This window comes from Notechis scutatus, chromosome 2 (assembly GCF_049901735.1).
Source record: "Notechis scutatus isolate UNSWTSFEM ecotype Mainland chromosome 2, rNotScu1.2, whole genome shotgun sequence".
In the NCBI taxonomy this organism is placed as follows: domain Eukaryota; kingdom Metazoa; phylum Chordata; class Lepidosauria; order Squamata; family Elapidae; genus Notechis; species Notechis scutatus.
Genome location: NC_142010.1, coordinates 229,168,599 through 229,191,459, shown reverse-complemented (window position 1 = coordinate 229,191,459; position 22,861 = coordinate 229,168,599). Strand labels below are relative to the sequence as shown.

At 37.3% G+C, this 22,861-nt stretch overlaps 2 long non-coding RNA genes across 5 annotated transcripts in view; one reads left to right on the top strand and one right to left on the bottom strand.

Moving 5' to 3' along the window:
• Positions 1-22,861, top strand: part of LOC148132541 (uncharacterized) — a 105,948-nt gene that overhangs the window by 15,567 nt on the left and 67,520 nt on the right. The gene's annotated exons all lie outside the window — the stretch shown is intronic.
• The window catches only part of LOC148132540 (uncharacterized), a 129,961-nt gene continuing 125,719 nt past the window's right edge, over positions 18,620-22,861 (bottom strand). For all 4 annotated transcript variants that reach the window (XR_015748146.1, XR_015748150.1, XR_015748147.1 and 1 more), the window contains one exon: positions 18,620-19,874. This is a non-coding gene — a long non-coding RNA (uncharacterized LOC148132540). The remainder of the gene's footprint in view (positions 19,875-22,861) is intronic.

Sequence of the window (22,861 nt, the reverse complement as noted above, 5' to 3'; positions counted from 1 at the left end):
CACTTTAGTTTTATCAGATTTTTCAATTAATGTATTTTCAAAATGCTTCAAATATTTTTACCTTGTTAATATTAATAATGAATGACATATTGGTATATATTAAAGTTCAACTGAAACATTGTATATTTTAGTAATGTGTACTGAGACAGTCTTTTTGCAATATTTTTTAAAACCAGTGATGATATGGCTATTATATGAAAATAAAATGCACATCTGAAATGTACTTTTGTAGTAGATGTTAAATGTTTATAGGAGAGTTGACATACATGGATGTGAAGCAGAAGTATAATTCGAGGTGCCATATTGTAATTTCATCAGCATCCGTTTTGGCAATATTTTGGGATCCTGACCACAGCAGAATCCTTCCACTTCATAACATACATGGAAAATAGAACTCGAATGAAGGGTTTCATCATGCTGAGTGTAGAGAAAGTACAATATCACCCAGCACTGATTAAGGCATGTACAGCCAAGGTCAGTTGTATTAATGGATGAAAGCTAGATAATAGCCCTTGTAGGCCTATCCAGCAAGCATGTTTTACTGATGAACTAGATGCTGAAATCTATACTAAGTTATTTTCAGTAGGATCTAAGATTTACATTGTGATAGCACTTGTCCCTCTATTGCTTGTAAAAACACCTTGAAAAAACAAACCTTAGCAATGTGCATTAATCTGAAGAAAAAGACATGTGGGCTGATTGATCACCCACATCAGTTGAGTTTTTCCCCCAAATGTATTACTTGGAAGTAAATCCTGCATTAATGAGATTTGTAAATACATTTAGGAAAATTAATACCATGGCCCCATTGAATTCCAATGGAAGGAATTTGAAAATGCACGAATAGCACATGGTAATCACAACAAAAGAGTTATTGATGTTAGGATTTTATTTTATTTGTAGAATGTATTTTCATTAGTCAATGACTGGAATAACATTTCTTTTTTGTTCACATAATAATTGTTACCCCCTAGTCTCAAAGGTTTTTTTTCAGGAGGCAACTGGACTTTCTTGTTTTTCCTTTTGAAGACGTTTCTTCCAGTTGCTCAGTCCAGTTGCCTCCTGAAAAAGCACCTTTGGGACAACCATGACCTGGATGACTGAAAATCTCTACAGACTGTTACCCTCTAAGTTGTGTCTGTTCAGAAGATGCACAAGCCTTGGGAAAATGTTATACTTGCTCCCATAGCCCAGCACTTTACAGGATCTGCCACCCAATGCTGACCTTCAGGTTCTTCTGCTAACTGGCCTCTGCAGCTTACCAGAAACTATCCCAGGTCACGTGATGCTTTTTCTTGAAACAGCTTCAAGGAATGTCTTCCATAGCTTCTATAACTTCCAAAAACTGCATGCTCCATTCTCATGTGATTTTTTTTTTTTTTTTTTTTTGAGGTCATGTGTGATGAGCCAGGGTGGGAAACAAAAGCAACAAAGTCACAAAAACAGATGAAGTCCTTTAATTCCTTCAACTTGGCTTCAAAGGTCCAAATATCATTAACTGGAGAAAAAACTCGCCCACAAACAGTTGTGAAAAGGAAGAACTTCCGTTCAAATCAAAATACATATAAATTATAAATAGAAAAAAAAACAACACAAACCACACTGAAGCAGTTAAAGAGACCAGGCAGGTTAAGGGCTTGAAGATGTCCACAGATATCAAAATACACACACTGGGAAGGATGTCAGAACTCAGATAAGAACGGACAGACTAGAAATATTTTCATGCTTTGCTTCCAGCACTGGCCCATGCGCAATTTGTCCTTTTAAGCAGTCCTCACAGCTGCAGCCCATGAAGGGGATCAAGGCCCTTTCCTGCCCTGTAGACCACACCATTCACGTTTCTACCTTATCCACTCCTCCCTGCATGCCCTAGGATGAAGAGGGATGGGCCTGGGTCTTCCTCTGACTGCTCAGCTGTCCTGGCCCTTCCCCAATTTCCTCCACAACCTCCGGAACCACACTCCAACTCCCTGTCGGCTGTTCCTCCTCTCCCTCAGAGTCAGATTCTAACAGGGGCATGAGATCATGTGAGCAGCCCTCGTGACTTCCAGAAGGTTCAGAGACTGGAGGAGAGCACACCCCATTTTTGTGCAGTCTCTACAACCTACAAAAATTGCAGAAGAATGGGGTATGTTTCAAGAATAGTTGTTGGGTTTAATGAATATTGGCATATCATCCAAAATGTCATGGTGTGTCACCTCTGACACTTATGTCATAGGTTCATCACTGAGCTAAATACACAAGTGGATCTGTTTTACTCTGGTAATCTAAGACTGGGTTGATTGAAAAATATATAAGTATAAATATTTGTAAGCTCAAAATTGCTCAAAAGAAATCATTTAATTTACTTTTTGATCATAAAGCATCTACAAAACAGACTTTTTATTTTTAGGGGGTTTGAAGAAAATGGGATTTCTTTGTCTTTTTTTGCACTAATTTACAGCATGGGTGTCAAACTCGATTCCACTAAGGGCCGCATCAAGGTTGTGTTTGACCTCAGAGGGCCGGAGTGGGTTGTCCAGGGTGGGCATGGCCAACTCAACATCACTTGTGTCGAAAGCGCCTGTGGTGGCCTGAGTGCTCTGCCAGAGAAAACAGGCTTCCAAGCTCCATTTTTGGCTGCCACGACCTCCTGAAATCCTCTGCCAATGAAAACAGAGCTCAGGAGGAGCCCTCCTGAGCTCCGTTTTCACTGGCAGAGGGTTGCAGGAGGCCATGACAGCTGAAAACAGCTCAGGAGTCTGTTTTTACTGGCAGAAGCATCGCAGGCCAGTCCTTTGCTATTTCCAGGGTGGCCCCATGGGCCAGATCTAAGCACCCTGAGGCCGGATCTGACCCCTGGGCCTTGAGTTTGACGCCCCTGATTTACAGGATTAGCTCAAATGATGCAGACTGATAAATTATATTACACTTAAAAATATAGCCCCAAATTGTCTTTTTTATATCAAAGAAGAAGAAAAAGCTATCAAAGCAAATAAGTCATTTCCTTTCAAAAATAGCAACATGAAGTGGAAACCCTCTTCCCCTCAACAGCTGGAAAATAAATGTACATGGTTAGGTACCATAATCTCTAAAGAAAACTCTTTAATAATCCTGCATTTTCAAAAAATAGCTGACAAAAATGTAAACTTGAACCTAAGGGTACAAAAACTAAGGCAAACAATAGTTTTTTTAGGTTTAGGATACATTAATTGTGTGGTAGTTAATGCACCAGACCTTAGGCATAAAACTAGGTTCCCTTGAGTCAGACATCCTTGCTTAGGAAGCAAGGAAGCATTCTTGCTTAGAAGGAGGCATTAGCAAGCCGTTTCTGAAAATCTTGATAAGAAAACCTCAGGGAACTTAACCATACAATTTCCAGGAGTCAACCATGATTTGAAGGCATGCAGACACACACACTATCCACAAGCAAGCATACACACAACCTAAACAAAATGATGAATAGAGTCAGTTGAAGTGATTAAGGCACTGGGCTAAAATCTAGGAAATTTGAGTTCTGCTCACTTAGACACGAAGGAGCCTTAGACTCCTGCCTTTGACACAAAAAATAACCTTACTAAGAAAACTGCATGGACTTGTGCATACACTCACCAGAAAAGAAGACTGAGTTGAAGGCATATAATACAGTAATATAATGATGGAAGGACTCAATAGGTGGATGAAAATGCCAAATCCAGCCTAAACATCTGCCTGACTACGACAAACCATAATATAGAAGAGAAAGAATTGGAGAAGTGGCTGTAGTTGTAACTGAACACTTGGGATGCACAATTAACAAATAAGGAGGAAAAAGCCAAATAGTGCACCACCAAAATGGAAGATCAAGTTGGAAAATAGATCAGCAAGTTACATCAGATGAAACAGATAGAACAGATGAAAAAAAAGCTGAAGAACAAGAAGACCAAAGTATATCTGATCAAGAAATATCACCTGAAACAAGGAAGATTATTGATTGATAAACATGCATAATAATAATTGGAAATGGATACTCCCTTTTCATGAGGAAGGGGGTTGCAATGCTCCGAGGGGGTTAGAACTATGCTGACAATAAGTGTATTCTACCAGAAAGATCACACATGCCAGATAGGTCTTAGCAAAAGAGCCAGACGAAGCGTATCCACCAACCCACTTAATATAGTGAGAAAACAGAAAAAGATTACTATACTGATTGTTGCCTGAGTCAACCAAGACTGCATCAGATTTTAAACTTTCTTGGCATCAGTTGACAAGTGCATAGTGAACTCAGGAACTATGGCAGGGGAACCAGAGCCTAGCCCTGTACAAACAACTGTATGAACAACCATCTCAGGCAAGGCAAAAGTATGCTGTGTTTGAAACTGCCAACTTAATTCTATTGGATTTGGTATCTCCCTTATTTCTTCCTATTCTTTATTTGGTCTTTCTTGTAGGACTGTTTGGTTTCTCCAGTCTTCATGGTATGCTAGCTTCAATGCATCTTCTTTACTGTTCTTCAGATATTCTTCCAAAGCCTTTTATTTTCCTTTTTCAATTGTCATATGGGCATGGATGTCTCAAGTGCACCAATTTTCCTTTGTAGGTGGAGGATATGAATATCGCTGCATAGGCAAAAATTATGATTCAGTCACTATTTTTCTGGATTTTCTTTTAGCCCACTATTGCAGTCAGATTCCAGTATTATGAGAGGACTGGAATTGCCCAGATGTTAATTGCCTTGATGATATTTCTTCCACTGAATTTGGATTTTAAGATCTTCATTCTCATGATATATTCATTTCTAACCTTCTTCATTGATTTCTACTGTGTTCGATGTTGTCATCTTGAAGGATGCCCAGGTATTTGTAGTGATTGTCTTCATCCAGATTCTTGAAGTTATTTCTTTAGAGTATCTTGATTCCTTCAGTTTTCACTGTTTTTCTCCTGTTGTTTTGTTCCTCTGCTGTTTGGGCAGCTTTCTTTCTGCTCAGGTTGGACAAATTTGTTTTTAATTAGATACTGTTGAATTGCATCAGCTACTACACCTGTCAAGCTCCTGTCGGAGTCTGAATCCAAGGAGGAAGCCGAACAGCTGACAGGGAGTGGGAATATGGCTCCGTTGGCTGTGGAGGAAACCATGGAAAGGCAAAGTCCAGCTGGGCAGAGCAGGGAAGAGGTAGAATAAGGGAGGGAATTCAGAGGAAGACCCAGGCCCACCCCCTCTTCATCCTAGGGCATGCAGGGAGGAACGGAGAAGAGAGCAATGTGACTTTATATTGTATTGTCGTGGCTTATCTGTGTTCCTGGCGTCTTCCCAACTGTGTGAGTTTTGCTGTGCTTTCAAGTCTGAAATTCTTGCTCCTGCCCTGCCAAATTAATTACTTCAGTTTGGCTTGTTTGGACTTTAAGTTACAGTTTGTGTTTACCCTGTTTTGGATGGAATTTTCTGCAGTCAAAGGGTTTTCCTAGGAGACTTTTTCTCCAGCCAGAAGGTAACCTGGACATTGGGGGCAAAGTTGGAGATAATAAAGGGACTCTTATTGATTATCTGACTGTGTTGCCTTTGTGCCATGCCCCGGGTCATCACAACACCACTTATCAGTTTGAATGTTGTTGGCAAGCAAGTAATTGGGCTATGGTTGCTGTATGTTTCTCCTTTTGCTGGATCTTTTATTATCAGGTAGATTTTACCAGATACTAAACAATCTTCGTTTTCATTTTCCTGCAGTTTGTTGTTAAACTGCTTTGCAATGAATGAGTGTACAACCAATCAAGTGTTTCAGCCAAGAACCATGCAATTCATCTTCACTCAGTGCTGACCAATTCTTGATCTTCTTTGCTCCAGTCTTTCTGTTTTTATTACAAGTTTTTTCAGTTCAATAAGTGGATAAAAAGCCAGATCCAATATAAACAACTGGCTGACTGTGTCCAACTCTAATAATAATAAAACCCTAGCCAGTTACCTTTGGCTAGTTAATGCGCACAGAACATTTCTTCCTTTAGTCAGCATGTACCGTGGGCATGCTGTCCTGGCTACAATATAATTGATATTGGTTTGAGGAAGGCCTTCATAGAGACTCATGCATGTAGATCTCTTTCTCTACAAATGGAATTACATGTGTACAAACATGACAAAGCATTTCCCCATGAATACATAAATTAGACTAGGTACTGTACTGAAACACAGTTATATATCATGTGATTTGTGATGTGCCATTGCATGCAATCCAATTATGACATGATAAACAGGGCCTCTGTGTAACAGTTCTGAGAGTATGTTATTAAGGTATATGAATTTTCATTCTACTGGCTTTAAATGACTCCCAGTTTAGATAGTTTATGAAATGAAGTTGCAAATGAATATGCAAGAAATGTAAAAGCGATTGCTTCTGAATTCATAACATGCAATATGCCTTTCTATATCTGTCCAATTGTCATGAAATCTATGTGTAGTGCATATGAAAATATATCTGTAAAAGATATGGGTGTGTTTTTATATAATTACACAATATAGAGGCACTTCAATAATATGCACAAACTGAAAATATACATTTTCATTTTTGAAAGTAGCTTCAGGTCTCTTACAACAGAGCAAATTAGCCAATGATTGCAAAGACCAGCAAGGTGGCAAGGAAAACCTATTGTTTTATCTGGTTTCAAAATTGTAGGTTGTTGTTTATTTATTTATTAAACGTTCATGCTGCCATCTTGACAAAATGCAATATTGGGTCGCTTACAATAATTAAAATGCCTATATAAAACTCCAAAACAATAAAAAGTAATATTAAACTTGATTTAAACTTGACAAAGATGAGGAGGAAAAGAACAAGTTGCACATAGGAAGGAGGTGGCTCTTAGTCCATTAATCATTTCCAGAATGACATGCCCCCATTGGGACCTCAGGCCAGTTGGCAGGACCAGGTCTTCAGGGCCTTTTGGAAGGCCAAAAGGGTGGGTATGGATGTCACTTTGGGAGGCACGATGTTCCAGGGGGTCCGAGCCATGGCAAAAAAGTCAGAATTCCTCGACTGATGGGGTCCATAGCATGCCTCTTTTGCCAGCATGGGTGGGAGTGTTCCTCAGATAACCTTTGTTATTTTTTCTGTTCTTTTCTTTTTTACATATTATTGGTTTTGCCACAATGCAAACTCTTGTTTCTTTTTAGCAAGCCTTTAGAGCTGATAAATCTTATATCTGTCTTTCTTTATAGCTACCTTGTCTCTATTGTAGTTGGTGGTTTGAGAGACCAAAACTAAAATAACAATACCATGAGCTAATATAACTTCTTTTCCTATCTATGTACTTAATAATGCATAGCATAATCCTGTGCAAACCTACTCAGAAGTAACGCAATACTTTTAATATGATTTATTACATAACAACCACAGCATTATTGTAGTAGAGGTATGCATTTAATACTTGGGCAAATAGTGTTAGGATTTCTGCATTTATCTTCCCTTTTCTGTCAAAATATATTTTATCACTTGTTCATCATTAACATCCTTTATTCTGTCTTTCTCTTATAGGCACAATGCTACTGGGAACTGGGAGTTGAATTTTTCTTTGTCCTTTAGGTGACAAAATTTTATTCTTCTGAAATAGCAAAACGTGGGTGTGATTTACAGGTAAATAAATAATTAGGAAATATTTAGTTATAGGTTTTATTTTTTATTTTTATTTTTTTGCCATTCTTTAATGGTGCTGTGCAATTTTTATGATGGACATATCATAGATGGCTAAGTGAACTGAAATTTTTATTTTCTGAATTTTAAAGATAGTTTTCTTCTTTAAAGACATACAAATTGCTGTGCGTGTATTTAAATATTTGCTAAAGGAATATACTATATACTGATGCCTAGTTTCCCATTTGTGCTGAAAAACCCCTGCTTCTGGTAGATCCTCTGAGTGTCCCCCGGCGACCCCCAAGGCAAACCTTTCCTTCCTTCAGGCGCGGACTGGGGCGCCGGCGCACTCAAAGCGCGGAAAACCCCCCCCCCTTTCCCTTCCCGAGGCGGACGGGGCCCCGCGGTGTGACTCCTGACTCAGGGGGCCTCCAGGAAAAGTGCTCCTGCCTCCCCTGCACACACTCTTCTTTGGGTTAGTGAACATTAAACCTTTATGTGTGAGATCGTTTCCCAAATTATTATTTTATTTGATTACCAGTACTCTCCCCCCTAAAGTCAGTCCCAGTTTTTGTAAATAGGTGCCTCGCATATCGGTCGACACAGGTAATATAAAGTCATGCATTGCCTTGAATCAGTAGGAAAAAGAATATAAGGAGTTAGTTGTAGGAGACCCTTGTAAGAACTGAACTGCAATCGTCAGTAAATGCTTAGTAAGAAGGACTGATTGAGATCATATATAAGAAATCACTGAATGCACAAATGAATCCTTTTTGGTTGAAACTATCAGGACTGAATTTGGAATCTTCTGAATGAAATCTGTGTTACTGAATCATGAATCCTGGGCTTTAAAAATCTATCTGTCACCTGTCTATTTATCTGTCTGTCAATCAGTCACTCTTAGTGGTTCTGAATTCTCTTTCTAGTAGTGCTAACATACATACAGTTTTGAAGAACAAATGTGATTCTGAGCACAAATGGTCATGCATGAGTTCCAGATGGGAGCATCCTAAACAGCTGCAGTTTTTCTGGACTCACATGGCTGACCTCTGCATATAAAACAATCCTTGTAACTTTTTATTACATGTTTTGTATATCATTGTTTCTTTTAAATTGTGAGCACCAGAATTATCTGAAGTTGGAGACCACTGAAATCTAATAAAATAAACAAATGAGTTTGGCTTAAGATATCTCTGGCAACTGTTATCCAGACCATATTTTGCTTTTTGAATCTAGGTATATCTTTTTATACTTTAAAGCTGTTATAATATATGTGTAGGTTAATTAATGTGGGCTGATTAATTTCCTTTTCCTCTTTGTATCTCTTTCTTCATTTTCTTTGAAATTATGAAAAATAATTTGCTTTCATCAGTGGTGGGATTAAAAATTTTTAACAACCGGTTCTGCGGGCATGGCTTGGTGGGTGTGGCTTAGTAGTCATGTGACTGGGCGGGTGTTGCTTTGTGGTCATGTTACTAAGTGGCTGGGTGGTCATGTGATTGAGTGGGCATGGCCAATTCGGTATCACTCATGTTGAAGGCCGCCTTACCTTGCCCCGCTTGCCTCACCTCCTGAGCAATTCTGGTCTTTGACTATTAATTTGTCTACTACTACAGTGTCTGGTTGCCTGCCTGTCCTTCTGGATCCAGAAATCCCACAGATTCCTATTATTCTCCACAATCTTCTGTGGAAACTCTTTGATGGCTGGCTGGAGAATTCTGGGAGTTAAAGTCCATACATCTTTCAGCTGAGAGACACTGATCTACCCTTGGGTTCTATCTAGTGTGGTAAATCCCTGCTTCCATGGAACTGGAAGTTAGTGGCTATTCTTGTGCTGTTATGATCAGTGATCAGTGTTGCCTTTTCCACACACCCCACTTCAGGAATAATTATAAAAAACATGATTTCTCACTAATTTCAAAATAAGCAGCCATAAATGTCACCTAAAGTTGGAACTCTATATTTGGATTCTGATGCATATTTATTTTTGTGAATGCTTTTGCAAAACAGTGGCTGGGAAGACTTGCCACAGATAAGTTTACAAAGCACCTATTTCAAATAACATTTCTTAATTATGTATTGTATTACCAGTTACTCTGGAGGTAATTGGACCTTGCCTAGCCAGCATTAAATGATGTTTTTCCCCAGAAAGTCAGTCAATAGAAGGAGGGAATAGGGAAGGCAGGCAACTGGGCCTGGCCACGGGGACTGCAAGGAAAGCAGGCAAGCGCAGTGGGCCTCAGGGACTGTGAGGCAATGTAGGAAGCAGCTACTCCAGGATTTGTGCCTTGCTGCTAGCAGTCACTCACTCAGGCAGATCAGGGTAGCTTAGCTGGGCCACACAGAGAGCGCTTTGTGAGATTCAGCTGCTGGAAGGGAGGCAAGCTTGCTGGGCCATGTGGGAGGCAGCTAGGCTGGGATTTGCGCCTTGCGGCTGCGAGGTAAATCAAGGCAGCTCAGCTGGGCCACGTGGAGAGCGCTGCGTGGAATGCAGCCGAAGGCAGGCAAGCTGGCTGGCCCTCAGAGACCGTGTGGTTGAGGCAAGCCAGGGAGCCAAACAGTGAGCAGCAGAAGCTATGCCGGGCGAGCAGATGAGATGAGGAGTGACTAGGTGGAGTGGGGCCAGCAGAATTTTTGAACTGGCCCAAACCAGCTGAATCCCATCACTGGCTTTCATTTCCTCCCCCAGCCCAAAAAGATAAGAACATTTTGATGGAGAGCAGATGATGAGAGTTTTCCCCTATTTACCTTACATAGAGAAAGGACATTTGTGATTGTTCTGAATTTCAGGGTTCATCCATCTCTCCAGTACTACAGTATGCTATCTCCCTAGCTCCCCATCCTTCAGTTAAATACCAAAACATGATATAATCGGAGCATTTATCCCCCAAGACTTTTTTAGACACAAGAACCTCTCCCCCCAAAAATGTTTTTTTAAAGATGATTTCCTAAGGTTATAATCAATATAACCAGAGGAGTATTTGTATTAGTTTATATATTTACTACAGAAAGATTTATAGCTGGCATATCTGGGAACAGAAAGGATTTGGCATTGTTCTTATTCATTGAATGATCTTTTTCCCCAAATAATTCTGGCAAATCTAATTTCTTTTAGTTTCTCTCCTCCTGCTCAGTGGCCATAGTGGAAAAGCAAACTAAACTTATATCTTTACAATGACATTTAAACCCCTTCTTTTCTTTTTTGTTACAGAATGTTTGTTAGTTTTTTCAGGTCACATCAAATCTAGAATTAGACTAAACCCTTAAATGAAAACAAAGTCAGTCACTCGGTAGTATTTGCATCCTTATTTCTGAATATGTTCACCTTCCAACAGGCAACTTTGCTACATTTTTCTTTCCTTTTATATTGACAAAGATATTTACACAAAAATGAAGTAGATTTTATATCTAGATGGAAGATGTTTTGTGCCTGCAAAGGAGCCTGTATGATACAGAAGGCAGCACAGTTAATCAGAGGGACCTCTGCATGGTTAGAGAGCCATTATTTCAAATCCTTGTGTAAATATGACTTAGCACTTCCTGATCCCAGCAGATTTTTTTTCTTTACGTCCTAGGAGAAAAAAAATCTGCTGGCTCATATTTAAGTAATTGTTCATTAGGACTCTCAGTCACTGTTATTGAGCCAGGTTTCCCTTTATTATGTTTTTTTTTTTCTTGCCTAAGTGTAAAACATTACTTTTTTCTACATTGAATTTCATTTTGTTGGTTAGGGCTCTGTGTTCAAGCCTGTTGGACTTCATCTGGATCTTGAACCTATCTTCTGGAATTTTGGCTATTCCTGCAAGCTTGGTTTTATCTGAAGATTTGATGAGTCCCCTTCTATTCCCTCATTTAGATTGTTTATGAAGATATTGAAGAGTACTGAGCCTAAAATTGAATCTTAGGGTACCCAACTGCTTTCTTCTATCCATGTAGATGTAGTTCCATTAAGGAGTACACAGTGAGTGCGGTTTGCCTACCAGGTACAAATCCATCTGGTGATGAGGCTGTCTATTCCACTTTTTCTGGCTTACCAAGTAGATTGTGGTCTATTTTATCAAATGCCTTATTGAAATCTAAGTACACTATGTCCACAGTATTTTGCTGACCTACTAAATTAGGTGCTTTGTCAAAGAATGAAACAAGATTTGTTTGACTTGTTTTTGATAATCCCAAGATTTGATCTTTTCTAGGATCTTCCCCAGTTTTGATGTCAGGCTGATTGATTTGTAATTTCCTGGATCTGTCTGTGTCCTCCCCCCCTTTTTTTTGTGAAGATGGAAACCACATCAGCTCCTTTCCAGTCCTCTGGTAGTTCTCTGGTGCTCCAGGATCTTTGAAAGATATGGTTCCAAGATCATGTCTACCAGTTCCTTCATAATCCATCCGGTCCTGGTGATTTGAACTCATCTAGAGTGGACAGATGTTATTTTACAATTTTCTTGTATTTTGTATTTCTAGCCTGTCGTTTATGGTTCTGTTTTTGGTAGTTTGGCCTATTTGTTCCCTTTTACCTGAAGACAGATGCAAAGAATGAATTAAGCAGCTCTGCTTTCTCCCTGCTGCCTATCACTTCCTTACCACTTTCTCCCATTAGTGGACCAATTATTTCCTTGTCTTTTTTGTTTGTTTTTTATATATTGAATGATTTTTTTAAATTATTATTTTTGACATTTGTTGCAAGTCTTGCTTCATTCTGAACTTTAGCTTTCCTGACTTCATCTTTGCAGATTTGAGCTGTATATGTTATTCTGCCTTAGTTTTATGTCTGTTTTCCATTTTTATACTTATCCTTTTTGTCTTTCAATTCATCAGAGAGTTTTTTTGTGCAACCATGCTGATTTCTTCTTGGATTTCTTATTTTTCTTTTTTAGTGGTATTGTGCTAGAGTGGGCTTTTATAATAATATTTTTCAGAGTTTCCCAAGCTTCTTGAGTTGTTTGCCCCTTTAAGATTTTCATCCATGGAATCCTTCCCAAGCTTTCTCTATGTTTGTTGAAATCAGCTATTTTAAAGTCTAAGACATTGGTTTGATTGTGTTATGTTGCTTGTGTCTGTATTATATTGAACTCTAATATGACATGGTCACCCTCCCCCAAAGTTCCTGCAGCTTCAACCCCCTACACATTTCTTCTCTGTTAATAAGAATTAGGTCCACTATAACTGACCATCTAGTTTCTTCTCTATTTTTTGGATGACTCAGTTGTCAGCTAGGTTGGTTAGGAACCATGATCTATTTTCCACTTGAAGCAAATTTTATTTCCCAGTTGATATCAGGGTAGTTAAAGTCCCCCGTTACTATTGTGGTGTGTTTTCTACATACATTTGTTAACTGATGGGCTAAAAGTTCATCTGTTTCTTCTGCTTGGTTAGGTAGTTGGTAGTTTACACCTATGGCAATGTCATTCTTTTTTCCTTTTGTATTAACCCATATGCATTCTAAGAAGCTTTCATCCTTGGTATGCATTTCTTAGAGATGTAGTGATCTCTTACATACATAATGCCCATCTTAGCTTCCACTGAGCATTATGCTTTTTCATCTTTTTTCCCTTGATCGCTCCCCTCACAGCATGACCTATATGGGACACAGCTCTGCTTTGTCTTTGCTTGGAACAGTCCCCTCTTCCTCTTCTTCCCTTTGGCTTGGTTTTTTTTTTTTTTTTTTTTTTGAGCTAGAATCCACCATGAACAGCAAACTTGTGGTCACCTGTCATTTTTAATCACAGTTAGGTCCATATTTGAAGAAGCATGGTTAGCAAGGACTCTAAAGAGGCAAGCAGTCAGAACTCACAGAATTCCAGGGCCCTTACTAGCCACAGATCTTCAATGGTAGCAACAGATTCAACTGCATACATGTATAAAGTTGTAGTTTCAACCAGCCCTAAGAATAGTGTTTGATTTTATGCCATGATTTTATTGGCCCATTGCTATTGGTGCTTGTCTGTAATATGTTTTCCCTGCAACAATAAGGTCCTAGCATTCTTCCTTGTCCATATATTGCAGAGTAACTGGCAGAGCAGTTAAAGTGTAGCTCTTAATGTGTAATTTTTTGCAATTTCACATACGGGTTATATTCAGAACCAGTTGGGAATTTTCTAGAGCTTGCAGCTTTTCTTGGAAGGAGTCCTGCTCTCTGTGCACATCATGTATGACTATGTGCAATTCTCACTCATCAGTTCATTTTTAAAATCTACAGCAATAGCATATTATTATGCTTATAGACTGCAGGCGATCAAACCGGTCAGTGCTAGAGGAGATCAACCTTGGCTGCTCTTTAGAAGGCCAGATCCTAAAGATGAAACTTAAATACTTTGGCCACCTAATGAAAAGGAAGGACTCATTGTAAAAGAGCCTAATGCTGGGAATGATTGAGGGCAGAAGAAGAGAATGAGGTGGATGGATGGAGTTACTGAAGCAGGTGGCGTGAGCTTAGGGACAGGAAGGCCTGGAAGAACATTGTCCATGGGGTCTTGATAGGTCAGACATGACTGCGATTAACAACAACAACAACATGCTTATAGAATCAGTAGTCAACTGGCTTCTCTAATTGTCAGAGAATCAAGTTGGAAAATGATGCATATTAGAAACATTGACTTGAGAAAATGGTCAAAGGTGGGTGCTATCTATTAAGGAATTTCTATGAATTGAGAACAATACAGATGCAAGTCCTGCACAATCCACTACACTTAATCCACAATGTTGGGGATTCATTTGAAGAGATAACATTCTGCCCCATTTGTCCCTTCACACATCTAAAATAAACTTGTAAGACATGCTTTGTGTATGAGTAGCCAACACTATCACTTACAGCAGGAAATAATTTTAATTCAGCTTTCATGGCAGCAATGACTTGTGGCATAATAGTATTGTGTGAATGTGTCCCAAGAATAATTCCTAGTGTTATTTAAATAGACATGTAATGTATACTGTGAATAGGCTGAGTAATTCTAAGTATAATAAAATAAATAAATAAATAAAATGAATTCTTGCCCCAAACTACTCTGGTATCCAGAATACATGGCAAAATTTCTACCACATGAGATTGTTCAACCTTAACTGTACTGTACTTAAAATTCCAAGTAGTTTGGCAGTCTTTCAGCAAATGTAACCATCAGAGACCCTGCTAGTGCTGTGTAGGTTTATTGTTTCCTGTACTCTAAGGCAATCAAACAATTCTGCAAATGTTCTTGAAAGGATACAGCTCAAATGTTACTTCATTAAACATCTTCTTGGCATTCATTCCATTTCCCACTTTGAATTGCTGCATTTAGTTTGGAAATGACCTTTTAAAGCAAGGCATTTTTATTAACTCTTTGATTGACTTACAGCGCAATACCCCCAAAACAAAACAAAACTAACATTAAAGCATCCACAGTAAATGCTTTGTAAATTGGCTTATAACCAAGAATGGTAGAAAAAGGAAATGAATGTAGTCATTAAATAGATTAGATATTGTTTGATCCTTCTGAAATTCCCTTCATTATTATTATTTTTTTACAAATTTGAAGAACATTAGATAGCATTTAGGAGAAGTTCATCTGCTGCTTTTGATGAACAGTCTTAAATCTGCTGTATCAGTAAGATTGTATGGTCAGGTATCTACAAGCGTACAAAATAACTTATCTCAGAAAATGCATGTTACTTTGAAAGAGACACAGAAGGTCACATATTAGTTTAAGTATACCAATGTTCAGGCTGAAAGTACCATGGGTAGGTGATCAATAAGATTATACTGTGGTCTCACCAATGCAGTATTACATATTGTAGTAGTGTTTTAATAAATAAAGTTTGTACATTTAATACAAATTCAATAAAGTAATAAATAATGTTTTATTGCTAAACAGTACTGTATGTAGCCAATTTATTAGTTCAGATTCTATGTTATGAATTTTATCTTTTGACAACACGTAGGATTAAGCCAGTAGAATTTCCCACACCCCAGACAAAAACATGGCATGATATATTTTTTTTCTTTTCTTCTAAAACACACTTATACAATATATATCCTTCTGATAAATTTGATAGGGATTAGAAATGCAAACAAATTCAGTAGTCACACCTATGTCTATAAATAATAAGATAGTTCTTCTATCTTTCATTCACTAATTGTGCTCCAATGGCATCACTTACAAATACCCTAATTACTGGAACTGAATGTGATTGATCCATGTTATTGTTTTCCACATACTTTGTCCATTTATTAGCATGTTTCTCAGTCTGTACAATAGAAAGAATCAAAATTAATCAAATAGTAGAGGGATAGATTTTTTCAATGTACTTGGAGAAAAAAGAATCCTAACCAAAATTTAAATTAAGTTTTATGTTATGCAAATATTGATGCTATACTTCTGTCCGGATTAAGCATGCTATGCTAAGTATTGAAAACTTCTTCCATTAATGGATAGCCTACATCTGATTGTCTGTTTTCAGTGTGTTTGTATATAATGCCCAACTATGCCTCAGTAAATATGTTCCTTCCTGAGAAATCCTCACAACAAAATCAGTTTTATTGCTGGTTACCATGAAATGACAGCCTCTCTGGAAAATGCACACTTCTAGAGTTGGCAAGTACAGACTATCTAATTCTACTGTTGGTTGTGACACATTGTCAGAGTAAGTTAAATGAAAATGTGCATCATAAATGACATCATTTTCATATCTAGTTATTTATTGCACTGCATTTTCTTGCACCTGAGACAACAGACTCAGAGATAGAATCTTCAAGACCACATATGCTGTTTTGATAAACCTTAGTTCCCATTTACATTTTATTTGTACAATGTCTGAAAGCAACAATGTATCAGGAACTGTTCCAAACCATTCTTGCAGATCACAGTATTGCTATCTTGCATTTTGATGTAATCTATGAAAAAGTACAGAGAAGAACAACCAGGATGATTAGTGGACTGGACGCTAAAACATAAAATGAACAGTTGCAGGCACTGGGCTTGGCTAGTCTAGTACAGAGAAGGACCAGGGGAGACATGATAGCTGTCTTCCAATATTTGAGGGGCTGCCAGAAGGAGGAAGGGGTCAAGCTATTTTCTAAAGCACCTGTAGGCCAGACAAGGAATAATGGATGGAAACTGAACAAGGAGAGATTTAACCTGTAAATAAGGAGAAACTTTCTGACAATGAGAATAATTAACCAATGGAACAGCTTGCCCTCGGAAGTTGTGGGAGCGCCATCACTCTTCAAGAAGAGATTGGACTGCCATTTGTCAGAAATGGTGTAGGGTCTCCCACTTGGGTGGGGGGTTGGACTAGATGTCCCTTCCAACTCTGATTATCTGTTATCTGTTATCCAGAGCTCTGCTTCCTGTGATGCCTTCCATTTTAGTCAACCCATTTTAGCAGTATTAGTTCTGCTGCATCATATATTTGTATAAATAACATTCTTTTAAGTAATCAAACATCTATGAACAATATAGATATATTACATGAACCAGAATTTTTTAATTTGATAGTCAACATATTTTAAAAAGCAGTATTTTAACTGCTAAAATATAAGATAGTAATGATGACAATACAATTGTTTACATACAATTGATAAAAGCCCACATATATAATTCATTACATATGACTAGGAAATATTTAGTTAAAAATAGGGCTTACAACATTTTCCAAATATCATTACATTTTTTCCACCAAAATAGTATAAAAGAGAAGCAGAATATTTTAATAAGTCTCATTTTTATAAATTACAAAAGCAAAACAAAAAACAAAGCTATGATTTTGATTGAGGCTAAGGCATATGACAACAGCATTTTCTACAAACATGTTCTTAAACAAAATATGCATTTTTTTAAAAATGAACATTTCAAACATCCTTTTCTAGTTTTTATTTTCTGTTGGGTGATGGCTTATGCATCTTCCATGCTGCTACCTATTTACAAATATACTTTAGATGCTGCACTACAAATGATCTTTCCCTCGAATTTAATTTAAACAATACTAATGAAACAAATTCTATCTTCTTGAAACAAATGTATTCATTCCTCCTAAGTTATTGCTCTGAGCAGTCAGATTGGATTCAATAGGCACATTTCCTAATCACAATGCAAGGCAGAGAATGCGCTCCTTCTCATCAGTAGCTATATGTGCAATGAGCAAACATTCTGCCTAATCTATTTCATTTGTATATGAAAATATCTGGTATATCAGATGTCAATAGAACATCAGTAAAGATGGGCTGGTAAGTGTACAATCAATATAAGTAAGTTTGCTTTTAGTATGCCCTTTTTAAAACTCAAATGCACTCTGGAACAGGTAATCTTCAAGTTATTATCAGATTTGAGACCATAATTTTGGTTGCTAAACAAAGCAGTTGTTAAGTGAGTCATGCACATATGTACACCTTTTTTTGTCACTGTTGTTAAGCAATGACAACAGTTATTAAATGGATCATGAGATCATTAAGCAAATACAACTTCCCCCCTTGACCATTTGTTAAAGGCTATTGGGAAGATCACAAATAGTGATCACTTGGCCCCAGGAGAGTGTAAATATATACTATTTCCAATTCCAAGGATTTTGATTATGTGACAATGAGAATGTGACAATGGTTTGAGGACCAGTCATAATTACATTTTCAGGATCGCTGTAACTTTGAACAATTGCTAAATGAATGGTCATAAATTAAGTACTACCATGAGGCGTTGAGTTCAATTCATCTGTGATTGTCTTTTTCCACTGAAAAAACAAGGTGGTTTGCCTCCACACATTCTGAGTGGCAATAGTTTCCTTTGAAGTTAGCTTTTTCAACATCAAAGTAGACAATTACTAAAAGAAAACGTTCATAATAAAGGTATGGTTGGGAAATTATCTTGAATATGTAAGATTAATGGATTGCAGTGAAAAATCTCTACAAAGTTATTTGACCAAAGACAAATATAGATTAAATCTGCTTCCTTCATTAAATTCAGTGGTATTTTGTTGTTCCTACTTTTTTTTTGGGAACACCAGGAAACATGGTTAGAAACAGGCTAAATAAGATCCATAAAGCAAATTTAGATCCCCCCCCCCCATAGGCACAAAGTTGATATTTTGGATCCACCCAATAGGTGTTCTCATTTGCCATACTTGTGCCATATGCCACTGAAAGATCCTTGTTCAAGTAAACATGAACTGTGAACAGCCTTTCATCCTTTTATAGAACCAAATTATCACAATATAGATGATTATTAGAGGAATATTATATGAATTATCACAAGCAACAATTCAAATTTGCTTGTGCTGAACTAAAGACACCAAAAATATCATCTAATATCAGGAAACCAGGAAGTTGACCAGGCTGCATAATTAGCACTTTAGGAAGGTTTCAGGCAGAACCATTTACAAATAATTGAGGATTAAGCCTGGGAGTTTTGCAAATGAACCACACATTAGGGCCCTTCTTGACAGAATCCCCAGGATCAGGTAGCTGCCTGGAGCGGCACCGGGTACTACATATTTTATAATCCTGGACAGCCATCATCTATTCCAGGTGTGTCAAAGTCGATTTCATTGAAGGCTTCATCGGGGTTGTGTTTGACCTTGGGGGGCTGAGGTGAGCATGTCCAGGATAGGTGTTGCCAGTTTGTCACTCATGTGGGGGCGCTTATGGTGGCCTGAACAGTCTGCCAGTGAAAACGGGCTCCCGAGCTCCGTCTGTGGCTGCAACTTCCTGTAACCCCTCTGTAACAGAGCTCGGGAGGGCTGTCCATAGCCGTCGCATACTCCGTTTTCGGCTGCATGACCTCATGCAACCCTCTGCCAGCAAAAATGGAGCTCTATTTTCACTGGCAGAAGCATCACAGGCCTGTCCTTTGCTGTTTCCAAGGCAGCCTTGTGGGCCGGATCTAAGCATCCCAGGGGCTGGATCTGGCCCCCGGGCCTTGAGTTTGACACCCCTGATCTATTCTATACTATGATAGACTGACTTCCCATTTGACATGGTTGATGACACCTTCCTCTGTTTTGCAACACATCTTGTTAATGGTTCATAAATTGTGAAATAGCCCAGAGAAGGAACCAATCTACTGAAGTTTAAATGCATCTGCTAACAGACTATAGGTCCTATAGAACTAACATTGGACATTTCCTTTACAGACTACAGAAGACAGATGACCAACCGCAGACTTGTCTGTGCATTTTTCTGCATTAAAACTTTAGTTGTTGAGCTCATGTCCAGGGTGATTAAGACCTCTTTTCTTTTTTCTCCCTGCAGTATATTTGAATTATCAGATAACTTGCAGTGCCAGGAAATATCTCTCCATCCTTTCAAATGAAACTCCTGAAAAACTGAAGAAACTCCATCTGCAAAAAAAAAAAAAAAAAAATTATTAGAGCAAAGATAAATCCTCAATAAATGTTCCATGTAGGTCAAAGAGATGATCCATGCCCAGGGTATTATCTCTGATTCTGCCTACCTATTTGATATATTTAGAAAAGTAAATCTAAAAATAATGTTTTTTTAAAATATGAAAAACTTTACTGATCCTTCTGATAAGTCTGTAAACAAACAATACAATGTTGTACAACAGTACAATGCTTTTATATAGTCTTTTAAAAAGTCAACATTGATATAAAGATGGTAGATTTCTACATGCTAAACACAGTAAATAGAATTTAAAATTGTCTCATAACATGATTCTTTTCAGATAAGTTGAACAAAAAATAGGGATTCATAGCCAGAATACTTTATATATTAACAGGGTGATCTAGCCTATTTAATAGATACCCATTCAGAAATCTTTCTCAGTATAAACAAATTGTACAAATTAATTCTTGATTCAGAATGCTAAATGATCCACCACATATGAAATTACTGATTAAATCATCTGTATATTTATATGAATATATAAGTCCTTGCCTTTAGAATTGCAAATTTCTCTTTATGTTTAAAAGGGAGAAATGAAATAAATACAACAAAACTAAAATGCGTATACAAGAGATAAATATCAAATTCTTGCATATGCACACACATGCACACAGACTTTTTTCTCACAGTTAAATCCACTTATTGTTATGTGTTGCAACATAATGTTTTTAAAATGTATATTTTACTGTTTTAGCAAACATAAGAAAGATTGCTATGATATAAATCTTTTGTGGTTAAAAACTAATATATTTATTATGATATTCATTTCCATTTATTGCCACTCCATCAAATGCATGGGCTGTTAGTCTTTCCCGACTTTTAAATTTTATTACTATTTAAATCTTTAATCCAATCCAATGTATGTAGTAGGAATCTAAATTAAAGTTTCCTACCAAATATTTAATATCTGCTTTGAATATATTTGGTGAATGAAACCTAAAGTATGATGGTGTTTGACTTTTAGGGATGGGATAGAATATAACTTTTATTGGTATTCATACAGGAGATTCACTAGCAACTTCAGTTGAAATTGCCATTCTATGTCGGGCAGAGTCATGTGATTATTTTTCATTTTATAACGGTATTGCTTAGTATCATAATGGCTGGTTCTAACTGTGGTTGATAAGTATGGACTATTTTTATATGTATTTTCATCCATATGTGGTGTTGTTCACAGCTTCATATCCAGTGCAATTCCAAATTTGTCATAAAATTTATTTTTTAAAAAAATATATTTTTAATTAGCATTTTACTATCCAGTCCCTATATCTAAATTGAAAAACAAAGAATTAATCAAACTAGCAGCAAAGTTGAGATGTTTTCATTCAAGACAATCCCAGAATGCCTGCATTTACCAGTAAGGAGTGCTACATGGTTACTTACTTTTGTGGTTACCTTTCACTAGGCAGTTTCTGAAATGTTGCCAGCTACATAATGCTATTGCAGTCGTGATTTAGTCATTAAAAAATAACAACAACAATCTTTATCACTTGGGACAAAGATACAGTCCACACAAATCTGACCACAGATGGGTTGAGGCAATTCACAATAAAGTAAATGTTCACTTTCTTTTTTGAATATTTTATATGAGGGTAGATCTTAGAATGCATTTGAGGAATACCTCCATTACAAAAATAATCTTATTTCTCTTCGTCTGCTGAGCAGATACAGCAAGAAAAGTGTGTATCAACAAATACATTTTCATTTCTACAATACTCTTCCAAGTCCAAGATAGGGAAATTGGTAGAATATGGGGTTGTAAGGATCTTGGAGATCCTCTAATCTTCTAGTCTGAGCAGGAGATTTTATACTATTCTAGACAAATAGTTGTCAAACCTCTTCTTGAAAATCCATTGGTGCTTATTAAGTACAAATCCCAAGTCATGCTCCTAGATTTTTAGATTTTTCAAGAGAATCTGACATATTTAATGTAAGAGTTTTATATAAAGCAAAAGAAATTGCCTTGATTTTAAGTGGAGTAGAAACTAAGATCTGGGAAGCTTACAAAGTAATGATTATATTTTGTACCATTAAATTTTTTGAAAGCAATCCTTTCTCAAAATGCATTCATTATTAACAAGTTTTCCAAACCAGCAATTAGGATATGTCTATACCAATGATTAGACATAGAATGACAGCATAACTCAAGTGGAAATTATCCCGATACCCACATGGGGTCCTTATTATTAATCTTATCCATGAGCAAGAAAGGAAAATGTAATTATGGATAAAAAGACAGGATATCCTGTCATCATCTTCTTCAATATGATCATATTGTCATATAACTCTAATATGGTTTCCTCAGACCAAAATGTGTCAGTTAAGCACCAATAATTCCCTGATTAGCTCCTTGGGATTCCCACTTTGCACAAGGATGAACTTAACTTTTCTTGCCTTCTCTTCCACATTTGCACCTTCAAAGTTCACACATGGAGAGAATATGGCTTGCTAAAGAGAGTAAATGTTGCTGTTATTTCCCTTTTCTTTTTTAATAAAAGACGTAGATTTGTATTTCACCACAAAGAAAACCACATGTTCCAAAGCTAATTTCCCCCACCTCCAAGAAATCTATTATGAAACAGGACCAGGGAAATGGGAAAGCACACAAGGGAACCTTTAGTTGTTAGATATTCAGAACAATATCAGTATGTGAAATGGCGGGCATTGTTTGTCACTAATGATGTTGAAGACAATGTCCAGTCATCTCCCATAGCTCTTGTGCAATCACATTCCACACAGGTATTCCAATGGGAATAGATTCGCGACCAGAGGATGAGTTTTCAGATACAAGATATAATGGTTTGAATAATGGGGAAATACAGTATCTCAGTAAGAGAAATGCAATCTCAAGGGAATGTTTGTGCCTTATCAATGGTCACCAAATGCACATTTATCATGTTTTTTAAAAATCTGATTCTGAAAA